We start from the raw sequence: 21019 nt of genomic DNA on the forward strand, positions 1-21019 counted from the left end.
GATAACAATGAATATTCAATAGGCTTATTACATGTGGCATATAGGCCAACTGTGCAAAGTTTGAACTAAATAGGTTCAAGAGTTTGGCAGAGACAGAGAGGCGTGACCTCATGGGGTCATTGGATTTGACCCATTTTCAATAGGCTTATCACATGAGGCATGTAGGTCAACTGTGCAAAGTTTGAACCAAATCGGTCCAAGCGTTTGACAGTTATCGTGTTCACGGTCAGACGGTGACAATTATTGTGATCACGGACAGAGGGACAGACGCACATCATCGACTCCTTGGATCGCTTTGCTCTGTCGCTTAATAAATAGGATTAATTCGCAAGATAGCAAAAGATATTTCTTATTTATGAAAGCATTTATATGAAATTTTATACATAGGCATTTGGAATAAAGACAAATCTAACACCAGTTGCAAAATTTCGTGTTGCGCTTGCACAATGCCAACTTCGTTATTTACTGAAGCATTTAAATGAAATTTAAACATAGGCACTTGGAATACCAGCAAATCTACAGTGGCACCACGCTCAGAAAGTCCCTGACAGGGCGTGACCGAGGGCGCTAGAAATTTAGACCGTACATTCTGATGCAAAATTTAAAAACACTAAGAGAATTAAATACCTTATCAGATCGTAGATCCAAGCTATATGCGTCTTGATAAAGACGAATTGGTATAAAACTGGAGACGGAAAACGTAAAATAAAGCAAATACCAGAAGCAAAGTGTAAACTTAAATAACGTGAAGCGTCAACTGTCAAAACGGAATAATTAATAATTATGGCGCGGAATGTATCGCGTCGTTTTGCAGACTTTCTATTAGCCAGCCTGAATTATTTCAAAATTAGTTCGCATATCTTCCGGGGCTTTTTTGAGCATGGTGCCACGTAACACCAGTTTTAAGATTTGGTTTTGCGCATGCGCAATGGCAACTGTCTTATTTATGAAAGTTAAATGAAATATCATATATAGGCACTTTGAATGAAACTAAAACTAATACCGGTTTCAAAATTACTGTTTACGCATGCTGTATGTTATATTTATGAAGGTATTTCATGAAATTTCTAATGTAGACAATGCGCATTGCGTAATGCTAGTTACGAAAGTATTTAAAAAAGTCTCGTATGTAGACACTTCTAATAAAAGTAAAACTAATGCCCATTTCAAATTTTTTTTTGTATTTGTATACGTTCCACTTTTTTTCATTAAACCGAGACTTCGATTATAGGCGGCTCATTTGAAAGAGAATGGGGTAAGGATCTCGTCCCTACCGGTACGCTAGCATTAATAGATATTATTAGGAACAAAATACGCTCTCGTCATTTATGTTTGCATAATGACTTTTTAAACTTGTTTGTGTATATCTGTGATGAAACATATTTATGACAGCGTTGCCACACATCTAATTTTCTGTCGTATTAGTATATTGCAATTTTTGGCATAGAATATGTTTAGTATATGTTTAAAGAATTTCAAAAATGTCCTGGTAGAAGTGTTCAGATATTAGCCTCACAAACAATAAATATTCTACAACGATCGACGTAAGGTTAGTACGCGAGTCACTTTTTTTTTGTAAAACTGGGTACATTGCCTGTTTTTATAAAAAAGAGGTGTTAAATGATGCCTAATACCAATAATCCAAAATTGTTCGTCATCTGATGTGACAACAGATCTCGAACACTTGTTACTCCAGTAGCCGAAATGTTGCTGCATAGGCGGCATACTCAACTTATCTGGCGCACAATATGGATTCGATTTTGTGTCTCACCCTGTATAACAGCGAATCGGGAAATATTTAATATTATCTCTTAGTGCTTACATACTGAATCAGCTATTACATGGTCAACAAACATGGTTTCAATTTGCTACACCCCGTGTAATTATTATTTTCACACTTTTTCCGTTTGTTGCCCAAATTACTCAAAATTATTCTAGTAGATATTACTTTGGATATGATCCAAATCAAGGTTTAACAACGAAAACGAGGATCCAACTTATAACGAAGTTTAATTTGATAAATATACGTTGTATTACGTTTTAATATTATAAAGACCAAGTGTTTTTTGTGATTTAATCGATCACACGTAATACCATACAAATTTGTATATTTCATTTTACTAGCAAACTTGATTCAACACGTTGGATCATTGTTAATACAACAAAAAAAAACTGTACTGTTCAATTTCAATACATCTAGTCAATCGCGTTCCATGAAAACACGTTGGATTACATTTACATTGATCGCAGCCAAACGTCAATTTCATATTTGTAATTTCGAATCTCGATTCGTAAATTGAAATTCACAATATTTGTAGACCTCACTATTGTAATCTAAAGGTAGGTATAGGTACATAAAACGTTTTCCCAGATAATACTTTGAAAGGTGCGTTCGATTTGTATATTTCTGCTGTTTTTGACGTACAATTTTCATTCGCATTGTCGCTTTTGCTGTTTAGTTTCACTTCGAATTTTTATTCTTTTTTTTATTAGTTAAAAGAAATTAGTTTCATCCAGGTGCAACGGTCTCTGTAGAATTCTGTAAAACAACTAAATTTCGTTTTTCAAGCTAATCACTGCAATAAATTATACGCAAAGTTGGAGCTAGGTGTGGCACGTTTTTCTATTCTTTCGCCTTTTAAGCCCTTACCGAATGAATAAAACCGTGCACATGCGTACAAAACGTTCAGTTTCGCAATACACAATCGCACAATGAATATATGCTGGAAAGTTTAATAGTATAAGCGACTTAATGTCTGCGTCCAAATGTCTGCGCCCAAATGTCTGCGTCCAAATGTCTGCGACCTATTTCCTTTGCAGTCTATTGTCTTGCGGCCCAATTACGGCGTCCTAATGTCTGGTGGCGTAATGTCCGGTCACCATATGGTACACATCATACGATTCTGCTCTCTTTTGTTATTCTCATATTATTTTTGAAACGCTACACTCCGTTCCTTATTATAATTTGTTGTGTCCATTGTATTATATTAATTTTCATACTCCAAGGGTTTGGATTCAAAGTCGCCGGAAAATTTGTACGCCGACATAAAATGTCAGCAACGCGACCGGTTTTGATTTGGTGATCGGCCCATAATTGACATTAACCATGGTTTCGTAGTTATTTATTCAGATTCTTCATAAATGCTTCATCTTGTTTTACGTTACGCTTTATGAATGGTACTTTAACGTTTCTTGTTATATACTCTGAAAGAAATACACATTTCTGGATGGGTGATTATCACACGAGAATAAAATGATCTTTGTAGTGGTATCCCACTTGACCGGCAGTCGTTATAAGCAATGGAATCGTGACATCAATTAAGATGCCCCTCTGAAAGTGCACAACATTTACACCCCACCAGGGCGTGAATAAACAAATCGATCTCGTTGTTGGTATTCGGGGATCTTTAAGTACAACATTGAAAGAATTTTCTGTAATAAACATACGATGAAATGCTAAATTGTGTACACATTTTGTACCCGCAATCTGTTTCATATGTAAAGGCGTCTGCTAGCAAATTTTAAGGGGAAAGTTTTAATAGTAGGCCTCGTAGTAGGCACACGTGGGGATAGAATCAACAAGGAGTTAATTGTTAATACGACGGTGAAGTTCATGGTCCTTCGATTAACTATATTCGTGAGTTTTTTTGCTATCCCTTAATTCTCCCCTAAGCGACGCGAGAGAAATTCTATGTTCCTGATCAAGCTATAAAATCAGGAAAGGTGAATTTGCTGCCCTTTGAAGATGCCGCACGCTCGATCGATTTTTGGTCAGTTTGGTCATTAATAGTGCACTCGTCATTTTGTCATTTACATGGAATATACGACTATACCGAAAGAGGTTCAGTGCCATCTTCAATTGCACTGTTTTTTTAGGATATGGGGAACATTTTTCTTAGTTGTGATATAGGTTGTAAGAAATGGTTGGTATGCAGAAAGACTGACTGACAGTCACATCTATAAATATACCTATGTAATTTCATTTCGTGATACGATCACTACTTTAATGATTTCTGTACTATAACGGCATTAGTTAATTAATTAACTAATAGCATTTGAATCTCAATTTTCTGCATTATGCACCTGCATCATAAATATTGCTAAACAAACACATCTTCAAGATACTTACAAGATTCTGTTATCCTTATCATTATAATCCCATTTCTCCACGTTTAGTCACCGTCGTGTGAAGATTTCATAATTTCTCTTACAAAGCAGCTGTATCCTATCCTCTTTAGTATACAGAAAAAGAACTGCTATATATAGTACGTTCTAAATTCAAGGTTAACAAGCCCTGCTTCACTGCATACAGTTTTTAAAATTAACTTTACAACAAGGTTACCTAAATAATTCTACACTAGACTACCTAATAGAAATGTATTATTATATAAAAAAAACGTTCCCCCAAACAAAGAATTTTACACATCGTTCAGCAAACCGTGACGCTAATTGTTGGAAGTCATAATGGATGTACGCAGTGAGAATTTCAAGGAGAGCCAGACTTGTGTATACGAGAAATTACATTACCTGTTGGTTCTTAAAAAGAAAGGAGGTTGTAGACTGCTGCTAGACGGTGATTAATCCGCACTACGCGAAGAGACGGACGCAAAACACTTGTAACTCAAATTATTTGCCAATTAGATTTTCCTTTCGATCGTCGTTTTTGGACCCATTTCCTTGATTAATGTCTGAAAAATTACGAAAAACATTTTATTTTTAAAAGAGAAAGGATACAAATATTATTGCCGGATGCACTTGTATGTTGCCGGTAAAATGGTTCTTGTGTTTAGATGTCAGTGAATTTTAGAAAACTTGCAAACGTTTTTAACGATCTGTAGCATCCTGTCTGCGGCAATAAACAAAATACAACTTAGAACTTATTGTGTTGTTTACTTCTAAACGAATAAATTTTTCGTTTCAGAATTGGAGGAGGCGCGAATGGAATTTTTACACGTCGATTAGATTTTAGTTCATTCAACGCTTTACCACCTAACCGGCTCAACTCCTATCAGATTAAGGTAAGCTTTAAATTGCTCATTACTTAATCTAACTTGAAAACCTTGAATACGTAATGCAAATTTAATTTTTCTACAACTGTCAAAAAAACCTGTCATTTTCTGACGGATTTCGAAACGCGAAGTACTAGATTTTTAATCGGTTAATTAATAAGTAAGGTTGCTCTTGACAACGTGCGCGAAATCGTCAACAGTGAAAAAAAGTATTTCGCGCACGGGACAAAGTTGAACTTAAACAGCAATTTAATTAACAATCGGTTCAGTTGTAGAAAAAATATTGTATATAACGCTAGCGCGAAGTTATTTCGCGCATTTGACTGATATTTTAACTCGGCTTCGCCTCGTCAAAATACCTTCAGTCTCAATGCGCGAAATTGAACTTCGCGCTCTTGTTATATAAATAACTATTTCTTATATATGAATCATTGTTTTTCTGAGGCGTGAAAAAAAACAATGATTTATCTGAACCGAGAAGTTTGGAGGTGAATAAATAGATGCATTGCGAGAGTGATGCTGTGCTCCTTGGTTCAGATTTGGCATTAATAGAATCGAACTTATCGATATATTGAAATCCTCCACACCTCTCAATATTGCATCCTTCAAGCAGCTGCAGTAAGAAGCAATATTTTCATGTAGCAAAATTAGAAACATTACCAGGTGTCCACGTACCTCACAAATCAGAAAGTGATCTAACAATTGCCATAATTGGATCGTGCATTTTGTATGGCGGACTAAAAATGTTTGAAATGTTGCTTACATAGCGCGTGATTCTTAAACCCATCAGTAGTGTCAGGATACTTGTGTTGTATAAACTGTGCAATTTGACTTTTCATTTGCGAGGAATAACCTAAGATTCGATTTTTTTTCTTCTAAACTTGAAGTGCTCCAATGCACTGAACAGAGGTATATCTATTCGGCTTCCATCTCCATTATGTGCTGATTACAGACACTTTCGCCATCAAATTTGGGTAGGAAACCGTTAGACTTCGATGATCAAAAGTGAATTTTATGTAATATAGGTGACAATGTACGATTTTTGGCAGAATTAATGTCCTCGTTTATCTCAAGTGTAACACACAACTTATATACCAGATCTCCTGTGCATTTTGAGCTTCTTTCAAAAGGAGAAAAGCCCCTATGATTGAAATGAAATTGAACTAAATCACGGAGGAACTGACATATTAATACTTTTTCTACAGTTGAGGTATCTGAGGGAAGTCATTACTTCGGACCACGATTGTATCTTTTGACTACGAACTGTCATAATTATTATTTATGCCCCAATTTCAAAAACTTATCGTTTTTAGTATCGCTTTAGTAGGTCACACTTAGTGCAATTTATACATTTTTCTAAGGTGTTCGTTTTTCCATTTTCGGGCGTTATTTAAATTTTACTGAATTTTTATTTTTAACATTTTCTGGAGCCTTTTTTTGGTGAATTTTTTAAACTTTAGAATATAATTTTATCTATTTACTCTCCTGGTTCTGGATTTATTTATTTGGAACTCTGAGGAAGTAAGAGGTACTTCAGTTTTACACCTAAAAGGTATGTATTTACTTATTTTATTTTCAACTAAATGCAATTTAGGTAAATTTTTTTCGTGGTCTACTATAATTACACATTTTGAAACTTTATTTATTTAAAAAGAAAACTGCATCCTTACCTCATCAATATTTGTTTTTGCATTCGATCCAAGAGTCAAAGATATCAATTTCTATCTAAATGATTGGCCATGGTCACGCACAGCTGCTTTTATTTGTGTATTTTTTAGTGACTTTTCTAATGGGATAGGCTAAGGTCTTAACTCTAAGCCGTGTTGGTGCCGTTTATCTGCAAAGCATTTGTTACCGCCGATTTTTTGTAAGGTTTTACTTTATCGAGTAAAAATCCAATATGGTATCCATAATAAATCAGTAAGTTGATGTGACTTACTCTAAACCCCACGGGTCATGATTATTTTACTTTACCGCTATCAAAAAGCTTAGAAAAATTACTGATGGTTTGTGTTTTTTGACCATAACTGGGTTATTGGTAGAGTTACGCTACAAGAAACTTTGAATGGAAAAATCAGCATAACATTCTGAATAACTTTGCCCATTTAAGCGACTTTGTATCTTATTGATTATCTTGGTGAAATGAAAACAAAAACTCCCCTGTATACAGGTTTTAGTAATTACACGTATAATGGTGGCAAAATATGTAGAACCTTCACTGCATTGGCAAAACAAAGAAGACCAACGGTTTGTGTACGGGAGTGACAGTAACAGTTTCGCTTACTTACAATGTAAACAAATATAGAAAACGAGCTTCTGGGTATGGCTATATCATGTGCAAAACCAAATTTTGAAGCCGGCGTTACACTTGCTTTTATTCCAAATGGATATGTTTCAAATTTCATTTAAATGCTTTCATAAATAAGAAATGCAATTCGGTTTATAAATGGTCGAGATGCGAAGAGAAGAGGGCACTGTGAATGCTGACCGATTAGGCTCAACTTTTGGAATTGCGTTTGATATGGCTAAAGATATGCGCATATTGAATTTCTTGCAATTCGGTTCATAACTCACGGAGACGACAAAAGGGCCTTCCTTATTTTTTGGCCTACATTGCCAACTCACGAACTCCGATCTACAAATTTGATAAAGAATCCACATGCACAATTACATCGTAATCGGTCCATTCGTTTACAAGATATCGTGCTAACAGATGGAGGGACAGACACGAAAAATTATAAATTCGCTAGGAGCTCTTAATAATCCCAAGTTATTCAGGTCTTAATTGTTCCTCTTCGAAGGCACATTGCATTACGGGCTGAACTTATTGTCATGTTTTGATCAAGATATAAGTATGTGTCGTTAACCATCAGCAAGACTAAAGGGGATTACTGCGAGGTGTGTATAAATTGTTCAATAAATGATAACGATGCCAATGAACCCCCATAGTTGCCAGATTTTTCAATGTTGCCGAATGTGTCACATTCGAATTTTTTTATGTATATAGGTAATTGAAGAGGACCCCATTCTAAACATTTAATTTGCAAAGTTAGAGTTTATCAGGAGTCACCATGTAGAACCGAATAAATTCAACAAACAAATCAAACTGTACGGTGCTAGAGACCAGGGAGTAGTGTGAATGTCTAGAGAGTAATCTTATCCCTAAATAACGAGTGAAGATTGTAGAACGTTTATACGGCTATACTCCAGCAAAATTCGTAAATTAATAAAAGTTCGTTGCGGTAACTTCAAAAGAAAACTCATTTTTACCCTTTTTCGGGAATTACAATATGCTTTGATAAACATTTGTTTACCTGTTTACTCATAACTCATGATAGCACAGATGGACGGACAAACTAAAATTATAAACACAACTTATGGGATTCCAGTGGCCAAGCTTTTTGTTTTCTAAGGGTACGTGCACTACGGCGCTGTGATACTAGATGATAGCTGAGATCATAGCTGTGCTTTATAAGCGCTTGTAGAATGAATACGGTATAATCAAATGAGCCCGTGCACAGTGAAGGTGTGAGTTAATCGAGTATCCGCACTGTTATACTCGCTTGTATTTTAAGGAATGGATCGTACCATTCTTCTGCGCGCTGAAATCGCGTAAACAGTGTTATTACTAGTTGTTCTTCTGCACATATTGGATTTGCGTGACAATTTTTCCAACTCTTCGTTAACTTCGGTGTGATTCTTTTCAAAATATAATCAAACGTCTCCGGCCCCATTCGTAAATATTCAAAAAAACGGTCAGGATATTGGCGCAACTCTGCATATAGGTGGTGATATTCACCTAATGTAGAACGCTTTGCATTTATTGGATGTACATGATATTCTCTAGAAATAACCTTATGTCTCCGTAAAATGTACCATTTTGAGGCCACCGAACAGAAATAATCGTCTTCTTTATATGGCATTTTGCAACCGACTGATGAGTATTTCAGCGTTGTTGTGCACACCCCATCAGCGCTTATACTCGACGCTTTCATCTATCATCTATGCTACAATCTCGTATCACAGCTCCGTAGTGAACGTACCCTAAGGCACTGTGGTGACGCACTCTGAAAAGTTTGATTAGCATGTGCGTTTGTGTTAATTAGGTATTCTACATATGCGCGAGCTGGAACATTTTAGTCAACATCGAGACCCACAAAGATATTTTTAGTATTAGAAACTAAAACCAGTTTAACAACGAGCGTGGATTTGTAATGCTAACACGCCGTTAATAAGTTCAACGCAGATCGTTGATATTTCTACTTGTAATTTAGATTCATCGTAATTGTTATAATTATGAACTAGTAATTGTGATTATATTTCTTTTTAATATCTGTTGCGTTTACTTGTCATTATATTACAATCACGTTTTAGAATAGTAACTGTACTTATGTATTTGAAAGCAGTAGCAGAAACCTGTCCTGTCTGTCCTGCATCCATGTTATATAGTTTCACTTCTTATATGGACGAGTTCAGCCTTTCGTATTCTTATGGTGACGTTTCTTAATTTTAAACTATTTCCTTAATTCTGTCATTTTCTCGAACGTTTTCTAACCTTTTTGTACTGGAAATATTGCTAACGGCAACCGTAATGCTTTAGCAGACGGATTATTGAAGTGTTTTTGCTCACGCTAGCGTCTGCTGCTCTTCAACTCGTAGTTTTTGTTACTATCAACCAAAGTTTTAATTTTAATTCAGATTTAAATTATTAAGAATAAAAGGAGGAAGATATTTGTTAGAGGGTTGTTGAGAATTTGAGCACGTTCAACAAAGGTATTATAAAGTTGTTTATTTAAGTTCTGCATTCGCTTTACATATTTTAATGCCGTTTCGATTGTCATATTGAAATTTTATTTCTTTCTATCGCGAATTTAATAATTCTACGTTTGGAGACTTTGTCAAGACTTGCAGTTCGATCTTTATTAAAGGAAAGTCTGTCAAGTTGCAGTTGCGAGATTCACTTATTTTGCTTAAATCACTGCGGTCTGACTAGACTGTGGTTTTTTGAATATTTCACGTTATTATTGATTGATGAAGCCGATACTCGAGATAGTCACGTTTTATGTGTCTTGCTTTAAAAAGGAAGTTGGTACTGTTGCGATCGGTGTGGTAAACTATAATTTATTGCACACACAACCCGATAAAGTCTGGTTTAATTATTTTGCGTTTAGATTTACTATTTTATGTTTAACATATTTTCATGACTTAATTTCCACTCTACTTAATATTTCAAAGCCAATTGTTAATTATTGTTCGTATATCAATGGAACATTATTTTGCAATGAAATGGAATGCCGTAGCCGTGAACTTATAAAAATGCCAACCGATAAAAACAATTTTTGAATACATTAAATGTCTCTGACAGAAACCGGCTTATAAGAATCTGTTACAAATAAATACATTGCTTACACTAACCATTAATTAACGTCTTGGAAGGATATTTTTGCGGAATGGATAAGCTATTGTTTATTCGTCGGTTGGTCAAACGGCTTTTACTGGAGCCAGTGCTATTTATCGAAATTTTTGTAAAAAAGATATTATAGTAATGGTTTCTGTATCACCAAATATCTCCGCCTCTCCTTCCCTTCCTCTGTATACGAGCCCATTTAATAAAAATGTGTTTTTCAATAAATTTTGTCATTTTACAGGAAAATATGTTCAAATGAACACAATTTAAGATATAGGGAATTAATTTATTAACTTTTAACACATGGTAAAAAAAACTCACTACTAGAAGAATATTATGTAGCTAATAGAGGAAAAATGAAATTAATTTATAAAAAAGCTGCCATTCCGTTAACGGTAACTTTTCCGCATAGTTATATGCTTCAATGACCCTTGAAATAGTCTATCTGTATAAATGAAAGTGAACTGTATGTAAGTGCGCAACTCAAAATCAAAACTCCCGCCACTAACTGAAACCCATGTCACATGATCGTCAAGTAACAAACCTGTCTAGTGATACGACCTGTCCTTGGAATATACGAGGGATGTTCAATCATAACCGAAATTTTTTTTATTGAGAAAAACAATTCTCTTGTATCTTTCCACTAGTGACACAGCTTTGATAACAAAGTTATTGGATTCAAATATCGGGCGTTTGAGATGTTCTTGGTACATATGAACCACTTGTATTTGAACCACACAAACAAACCACATGATGGAAAATGTTGCCTCTAAGATTTTGTGGTGTAGTTGAGTGGATTGCCGGACACACAGTCTTTTGGACTGAAAAATAAGTTATTATTCATTAAAGTGTTGTTGCTGTCGTCATATTACAGCGTTGGTACTTTGATGGTCTTTAACAAAATCAGACAAAATTATTTTGGTCAGAGACGATGCCCAATGAAGTCAATAAATTGTCATAAGTACTTATTCTTAAAATCGGTACCGCAAATAAGCGGTAAAATTCGGTGTACTTTTTGTTTAAGTCGCAGTTGTTTGGCAATCAAAACTATTTCAGAGTGCTTTACCCCCAACCCCCCTCCTACTGCATATTTTTTGTATTTTCGTGGGGTTTTACAAATTAAATAAAATCAGTATTTTTTCGAAACTTACTAATTTCTAATTATCTTATTAACCGCCAACAAGCTGTAGTAGTTGGGAACATAATTTCCAAATTCCAAACTGTTAGCAGAGGAGGAAGTCCCCCAAGGTTCAATCTTAGGTCTCTTATTCTATATTATGTATACATCTACATTTCCGGGTATGCTAAAACATGTTACTTGTCATATGTATGCGGATGATATACATATTACTTTTTTATCCGAGTGACTTGAAATCTAAAGTTGTAAAGAATTTGGGAGTACTTCTTGATCCTAAACTAAAATTCTCAGAAACATGTAACTCAGTGCATTCGAAATAGTTATGCAGCACATTAAATATACATCAATCGACGCATCCTAATTCCTAAGTACCTTCACGAAAACCTTTTTGTGCCAAACATAAGGCGCGGTTACCCGACGCGTGGTTCGGCGAACCACGAACCAGGTGTGTCAAAACGGTATTTGGTTCGTTCATATTTGTGACGTAATCGGTTCGTCTTCATAATATGGAAGCAAAATCAGTACTGCAACAACCACCATGGATGCTAGACAGAGAATTATTGATTCTGCCAGCTTGTGCGTTATTTACGCGGGAACAATTTTGCAAAATACAATGAAAAAACTCAAAAATTAAAAGAACAAGAGAACAAATTGTAATGTTTTTTCAGCACTCTACGGCATTTTAGTGAACTTATAACCTATTTCAAGTGACTGGACATAACTGAATAAGAAAACTAACTGGTCGGCAGCAGAAGGTTCGCAGTATAGCAAACCTACACGAACCTTGCACGAACCAACGAACCGAACTCCTTTGATGTGCGCACTTTTACCGACAGCCAACGGATCGTACGAACCACGCACCACGAGCCAATAGCGAACCGCCTATGTCAAACTAGTGGTTCGTCAAGCCAGGTTCGCCGAACCACGCGCCGTGTAACCGCGCCTTTAGTCTTACCAAGGTCAAACTTCTGTGATATTCTCTATATATTGTTAGTTTAAAAGTTGTTGATAGTAACAAGCTTCAAATTTTACAAAACTCTTGTTTGAGGCTGATATTTGGCATGAAACGAAGAGAACACATCTCTTATAAGTTAAAGGAGATTGGTTGGTTAAGTATGATAGGCAACGCGAGTTTCGAACAATTTGTTTCACAAAGTATTAATTACAAAAACACTTGCTTATTTGTACAACAAAGCTATACCTCGTATAGATGTCCACAATTTAAATTTACGTTATAGAGGGCTACTTACAATCACCTTGCCATAGAACGGTCGCTTTCGAGCGAGTTTTGCCCCTTTTGTCCCCGAATTGCTTCGGAACAAAAGTGACCGATAGCTGTACCCGCGTGCCCACGGAGGAAAATGCCAGGGTTCGCAGTTTGTCAGAATTCCAAAGGAAAATATCACAGCTAACAGGATTTATTCTTTGTAATAATTATAAACAAAAGTATTTGGATATTTATAAATAAAATAAAATGTCTTCTTTGAACGCGACCCAATAGATGTGGTCGCGTCTATTCTATGGTATGGTGGCGCCGCGCCGTCGCCTTGTTAGTTGACCCTGGACTTGACTTGATGTCTCGTTTATAGTGCTCTCTGTAATTAAATGTTTAATGGTATGGTGTTTTAACATATGAAATAAACAAGTGGTGCTATTGATAAATGATAAGGTTTGCAGTAAACAGCATATGGGTGGTCACAATCGTTTGTACTTGGTCCAAGGTTACATACAAGCTGACTACAATCGCAAAAGAATGCGGCGGAGATAATCCAGTCCGGTTCACACCAGCCTGAACTACTTCAACCCTCCAGGTACAACACTGGCTTGCGCCGTATTTTCCCTGCCTTTTAAAATTGTAGGTCGTTTTAATACGAGCCGGTTTTCACCAACCAATATTAAAACCACCGATTTCTGCAGAACCTTGTAAACAAAAATAGAAACGAAAAGTGACGTTTGGGAGCTTAGTACAATCGTGAAGCGAATGAGGATCAGTCCGTCTCCTCTGGTGAATTCGCCTTTTATTTCCACCTATACCTGGAGGTGGAATTGGAAGGGCTGCCTGCGTACATAGAATGTGCGGTAACTGATATGGGGATTAAACACTAACACCACCTGTTGGTAATAAATTAAAATTCCTCTTAATGGAATTAATTAAATTTACCCTTACAGGTCCCTTACAACCTATCAAAAGGAGATGATACGCTTATAAAAATGTACAAATACGGGTTCTCTATTTTTTTAAAATAATATCGTTATAACCGAAAGGGTGTGGCCATCTTTGATTGTTTTGGAGATATTTGTATCGATGACTATTACACTGAAAACGATAAAATTTTGGTGGTGCCTATAAAAAATGCTGGTTATTCGAATAATCATAATCATTTTTGATAATAATCTGCAGTCTTCATAAATTCCAAACGTAATTTTGTTTCAGTTTTTTTTTTAAAAATTGGATTTTTTTAATGGAATAGGTACCTATCCTTTTTTTATTTCAGATATTAATGTTAGCCACCATTTTCTTTCCATTAACATGGCAGGTGCATAATTATATTTGAAGATTTGCTAAAGTATCGTAGATACGTGAAACTAAGTTTTCAGATATTATGCTAAGAACATTGTCGTATACCTAAATAGATATAGTTTCCTAGTTATTTACATTTTTTTACCTCCCGAACGTCAGTAAGGGGGTATTGCATTGGGGTAAAAAATGATCCCCCACTTTTTTACGGAAATAACACGTTTTGAAGCACCAGTATCCATTCAAAAAGTAGTCTACAAAGATCCGATCATAACAAAGGGAAACATTTTGGAATGAATCCATAATGCCTCCGATCCTTAACACCGGATCAAATCAAGCCAGCAACAAGAAGAGAATTTCCGGAACAATTAAAAAATGCGTGGAACAAAATGGGAGAATATGATGGTTGAAAGATTTTGAATTTGTGTCTTGATAATTAACGTTGTAATTCCCACGGCAAAGGCATTTAGATATTGTTCAGGGTATCATGATTTGTATTAAAAATTTCTTTATTAAGAAAAATGTAAATAACTTAGGAACTACCAATTTTAAGGATTGGGCAATGTCATATTAATCTAATCAAAATTTTTCCTCGAATTTATATCTGAAATAAAACAAGGCATATTCAATTAAAACGTTTAAAGTACCCACGTGACGTGAGTCGCGCAGAAAATTCTCCCCAATACTCCATTTTGTGTTTCATGCGAATGATTTTCCTGGAAATGTAACTATCCGTTTTCATTTTGGGGGCGTGCGCTGCTTTGCAATGTCAATGGTCTAACGCTATGTCCTACGTGAACACGGGCGGTGCGGTACGGGCGATGCGATGCGTGCGTTGTGAGGAACGTTTGCGATAAAACAACGAAAATCAAATCAATCGTCCAGGGTAAACACGTAGTCCGTTAAATTCGCCCGCGGTTGGTTAGACGCACCGCACGCATTGTTTTTAATTTAAAACGTGTTTTATTTTCACCGCAGTTCTCGTCCGATCTCCGCAATGGAAGCATTGATTTGTGAAGGAGAAATATTTTGTGGAATAAAAAAAATCTACGATACAATTAAGGATCGGTTGCTTGTTGACAAAGAATGGGATGCTGTAGCTCACCCTAAACTAATCTATTTCTATAGATCGTATGAGTGGGTTTTCTATTTTGAGTATTTTCAAGTCTCTTTTTGAGTTTCTTTAATAATCCTAGTTTCAATAAACTGTAAAGAAGTAAAATGGAACGTGTTCACGACGCAGCCATCGTTCTTGAACTACTATAGTAGTCTGTCGCACTTAAATTTGCCACCAATGTTTATAAACGCACGCACCGCATATTGCGCGGTGCGTGCGTTTTATCGCACCGGAGTGCCCGTGTTTACGTAGGACATAGCGTAACACGGAATTAAGTTCCGATAACGCAGCAACGTTACGTCGTAAGGTTTGTGTCTTTTTTGAAACTGCATCATTTCGATTTCTTGAGATGCCGTTTACCATAACTATTATCTGTTAAATGTTTATTTACTTAAATTTTTGTTATCATCAGAACCATTCAATGTATTCGTATGATAAGAAATCACTTTATTAATATCATTTGGTGGAATTGGAATATATTCTTATAATTAGAGCTTAAAAGGTCCTTTATCAACATACTCGTACCTTGATCTTGAATTCAACTGATATTCCAATTTAAATTTATCACGTCCCTCTCATCATCGAAGACGACGTTACCTACTTTTTGCTTATTACCTACTTGTTGAAGTTGAAGTTCAATTCGGGTCATTATCAAGCCAATCGTTTAGTGTTGTAAATTTAAAATATTTCCTTTTTGGGAATAATTAACTCTTGCACGTTAATTCACCAGATATCGCTTTTGATGAAAACCGGTTAGCATTACCATCCAAACGAAATTGTATAGTTGAATATAATTTTCAGTCTGAAGAAATTGTAATTAATGATTTAGTCGATGCATTCGCCTTGTAACCTTCTCTCACTGTCGGCAATCCACTAGATTTTACTAGTTGACCCTGACCTAGGTAACTGTTGTAATAAGGGCTGTGGGGGTAGAGGTAAACTTATAAAGTCGAGGTCAACATGTTGCCAGTTGCCACGGTAGGACTACAGTTCCTTCGCGATCGGTAGCACGCATTTCCTTTTTACTTTCGAATACTTATCTGCCCAACTACAGTTGTAGAATGCAGTTACAGAACCCCACCTTGTAAAAGATCCCACGCGGTGCATTGATTAAACCCCCTCTTTAATCAATACATCAACATACATCCCTTTTATGAAAATGCCTGTGAATGCAAATTCGCATGGCAACAAATACGATATTTTAATACGCCTGTTTAAAATGGAGAGTGCGAAAATGAATTGATAGTTGCTATGTGGAACGTACAGCATGGCCTACCTCACCCTCCGACGTGTTGGGGAGTTATGCTTCTGCGTGTAACGTCGATTCACCCTCGCGTACTACTGTCGACCCCAAGCTCGTTGGAATTGCGGATTTCGTTTGTCGTGTGTGTCTCGATTGGAATTTTATATTTTTGATTAAAGGACGGTTACCACTCGAATCCCGAAGTTGTGTAATTATGAAATTAAAGACCGTTTTAGGGAGCCTTTTTCGTTTACACAAACTTAATTCAAATGAACTGCTTATTTAAAGTCGACCAAATTCGCATGTAAAGGTCCTCATTCGTAAGTCTTCCTAAATAAGTGAACTTCGCCGTATGCGGATGTTTTATTAAACAGGAAACGTTTTTGGACACTTCCTGTCCGTACTATTTGTTTACTACGTGTGAGCTATTAAAAAACACAAACCTGTTTGAAAATAATAGAATTATAATAATAAAGTAGTGAGGTACTCATCATCCCCCATTAAAATAGCGTGTTTTGCAGCTGCGACTTCCTCAATTTTGTTGACCTTCACACAGACTGTGGTTTAATGGTTATTTAACTCCGTTATGTTCCTAACATGTTTCAAAAATAGACCTTCTTATCTAAATTATACACCTTGGATGTTTATTTGTGTTCAAAAATAAGTGTTCCTACTAGTGATATTTGTAGCTTCAACAAAACAAACGAGTATTTTGCACTCGGAACCCTGCAATTTGAGTAGGCCAGCAAAATCCTGCGAACCTGCCTAATAAAAGACCCAAAAAACTTCAAGCGTGTGCTTCTGTTTTTATAACACCTATTGTAAAACGAATGACCATAACAGGACATCTCCATATCCGTATCTCTTTAATATCGTGTATTTAGTAGTTGCATTTTAGCTTAAAAAATAGAAAATTCTGCTAGCAATCCTTTCTGTAGATGATGTAGTTGTATTTGTACTTACATAAATTGCGGCGACGCCAGACCATCGCAGTAAATTAATTAATTTACTGAGAATTTTAACCAAAAGTGACAATCTTAATTAATGTTCATAATTGGAGTTATTATAGGGTTACCGTCGTAACCAAAGAGGTAACCAAATGCGCAATTGAGACCAATCTTATAAGGCATGGACCGCTAATTGAAAAATATGTTACATACGCGCCTGTATCAATATTGTATAAATAGAAACTAAGAGAAATTGAATACTTTACGTAACGGTTGTATGACTTGTCACACACAACTTATGTTATTCAGTCCTATAGGTACGTTTTTCAAACAGTGTAATTAGTTAGGTTGTATAGGTAAACTTAATCCATATCAAAGGGAAGTAACTCGCCGTGGGGATTATGTAAATTACTGACGTGTTCATTGTTCGATCAGTGCTTTTGGGATCTAAATATTTAATACAAGAATTGAACTGTTACCGCGGTATATCGCTGTGAGGCACTCATATCTGCAGAATACAATGGAGGGCGTTACCCGACTTTCCTTTCATACCTTACGATACAGACTTACAATGTGTTGCACTTATGAGAATATCTTGATTGATTAATTATAGATAAATCATGTAGTCAATTATGATTCTGTTACCGAGGCACTATAAAGTTTCTGAAACTTGACGCAATAGGGCTAAATTGGCAAATGAAAGTTCGCCCAGCAATTTGTATCGCATTTGGGCTGATACTACACGATTCGCAAAAAAAAGTTAAGTGATGTTTAAATTGTTTAAATCAGGCATGGGCAACCTTTTTTTCCAAGGGGCCAAACTAAAATTTTTCATATGTGCCACTACTGGTCAGTGGTCACAGTTGAAAATCCAAATAAAAAAATATGTTGAAAGAAATCAATAATTATGCATTTCTTTTTGGTCTTGACCTATTTTTTGCTCTCGTAAAAATCATTTTTTAAAAAAACAAGAACTATCTTGAAAATCGACACGATTTTGCATAACAAATTTATCAGACCCCGCAATATTCGCCATATTCAGCTTGTATCCAAATTTTCGTTTATGCTCTTAAAATTTGTTGCAAAATGTTCATTAATCCCTAAACACGTGTCGTTTTATTACCTCACCCAGTATATATCGCGGCGAAAATTCTGGAAACTACCTGGCGATTTCTTTAAAACAAGAAATGCATCTTCAATGAGGCTTTCAAACGTTTTGGAAGCTTCGGATCGCGTCCGCTAGATGCTGCACGTGTAACATAATTTTTAATGTAACTTGGCGGGCCGTATGAACTATTAATTATGAATTATGTTAGCGGGCCGAACAAAACCGGATTAGGCCCGCGGGCCATGGGTTGCCCATACCTATAACTCTCGCCAGGAGAGATTGCCGGTCACATGCGAGCGACTTCTAGAATAGGATCGTGCTAATGTCGAACAAAAAGTCTTTTCGTTTAACAATTGACATGATACTATCCCGGAAGTCGCTAGCACCTTACGAAAAACAGAGATTGTAGATCGGGATCAAGTGTTCTGTGACCGGCAATCCAAGCCCTACAAGTCGAAAAATGCGATTGTAGGGCGTTTGATGATTAATGCAAGCCACTTTGCACAATTGTATAATGCATTGGACCAAAAGAAACATTTTTAATAAATGACATTGTATATCCTACATAAATCTTGTTTATTTGTCATAATGGATAAAGTACCTAACTTAATTTGTTAGTGTTTTGTAAATATATATTTTATCTGAAAATTAGTTATGAAATTTAAGTAATAAATAGTCCGCGCTGTTATAAATTGTGTATATGTGAGTGATAAATGTCCCCACTTCAATTAGTTAGGGAATCTCGTAGTTTAGGAGTAGCAGTGGATTGTCACTTAAACTTTTCCCTCCACGTCAATAAACTGATTCAAATTGCTTACGCAAAGCTTAAATGTATATATCGTTTCAAATACGTTCTTCCACCAAAGGTCAAGTGGCAGCTTGTAGATTCTTTAATACTGTCAACTTTAGATTATTGTGACACTGTCTATGGTCCGTGTCTAACTAGTGCAAATAAGACTCGCCTGCAAAAAATCCAAAACTCTTGCGTCAGGTATGCGTTTAACATTAAGAAATATGAACATATTTCCCATATTTATCAAGCACATAAAATTTTGAACATGGGCGAAAGACGTCATTTACATCTTGCATGTCTGATTCACAAAATATTAGTATCTGGTGAACCTTTATATTTGTATAATAAGTTAAAATTTCGAAGTAGTATTCACGATCGTAATCTCCGTAACCCATTCTTTCTTGACATACCAAAGCACCATAAAACCCAGTTTCATGGTGCATTTACTTATTTTGCACCACTCATTTACAATAACGTTCCGAACTTTCTTAAATTATTAAGTCCCAACGGTTTCAAAAAACACCTTAGAGTACTTCTTTATCACTGAATCATATATATTTTTTTTTTTAATTTTTTATTTTTTTTTTATTTATATATTTATTTTTTCTTTTTTGCTTTACTTGTATGCTTACTTGTTCTCACCTGGGCTATCATACCATATTAATTATCATAAATTGTTTTAAATACTCCATCATGTTTTTGTACTTTTTTCTGTATCAAGGTTGGGATTAATAGCGGCCTTTGGCTGACACCCCGCCTAAATAAAGCCGTTATTATTATTATTGTCGGTGTATCTTGTGAGAACTCAGGTCTAGCCTGGTTAACTAATCGCACGGATTAAAATCAAGTAACGATTAGTGTCTGTGTCTGTGTCTGGAGAAGTTTTATTATTATTATTATTATTATGGTCGGTGTTTCTTGTGAGAACTCAGGTCTAGCCTGGTTAACTAATCGCACGGATTAAAATCAAGTAACGATTAGTGTCTGTGTCTGTGTCTGGTGAAGTTATGTAGGGTTCTAAAGAAAAATAAAAAATAAAATAAATATTCACACACTCACATTGGAAATCTAGAGATAGTATGTAATTCATACTTACCAACATAGCTATATTATTAATTATTATTATTATTATTATGGTCGGTGTTTCTTATTATTATTATTATTATTATTATTATTATTTGATATTGGAATGAATAAAACCTCACTCTGCATAATGTAGCAATGGCGTTAATGCTACCACGTTTGCAGGTCGTTAAATTTCTCGTTTGGATTATTTTTTATTTTATTAGTTTTTTTCAAAAGTATACAAACCATTCTGAGACAACTGAGAAACTCAAACTCGTCGCAACATGTGAAATACCAACGTAATTTTCTTCTTCTTTTCTAATCCTCTCGGCGGCAAGGCAGATGGTCGAGAGTCAATGCATCTATTCCAAAGTAACGAGAATTTAGGTAGCACAAGTAGCGAATATTCCATAAATTCCGATAGACGCCGAGGCGCCATGAAAGATTAGTCATTGGCGATAAAGTCGTCGTTTCTAAAAAAAACGCGTTTATAATTTTTGCAAAATCTCTGGATCCTCGCGAACCACCAAAGCTAAAGAACATCTATTGCGAAAAACACGATTAACACTTTCCATCTAGGAGCACGTTTTCAACACGGGACCATTGGTTCCAAATAACAATTACTTGGGGTTTCGCCAAATGTAGTCGCATACCTTAGGAGGTACCGGATAATG

The 21019-nt window shown here is 35.7% G+C and overlaps 1 long non-coding RNA gene across 1 annotated transcript; it reads left to right on the plus strand.

The window, feature by feature from the left end:
* The first annotated feature begins 13086 nt into the window (after positions 1–13086).
* On the plus strand, positions 13087–13780 carry LOC116167231. The gene is made up of 3 exons (XR_004144485.1): positions 13087–13169; positions 13224–13672; positions 13724–13780. It is a non-coding gene; the product is annotated as an uncharacterized LOC116167231 (long non-coding RNA).
* Positions 13781–21019: the final 7239 nt, after the last annotated feature.

Source organism: Photinus pyralis, unplaced genomic scaffold (genome assembly GCF_008802855.1).
Source record: "Photinus pyralis isolate 1611_PpyrPB1 unplaced genomic scaffold, Ppyr1.3 Ppyr1.4_LG3b, whole genome shotgun sequence".
Taxonomy (NCBI): domain Eukaryota; kingdom Metazoa; phylum Arthropoda; class Insecta; order Coleoptera; family Lampyridae; genus Photinus; species Photinus pyralis.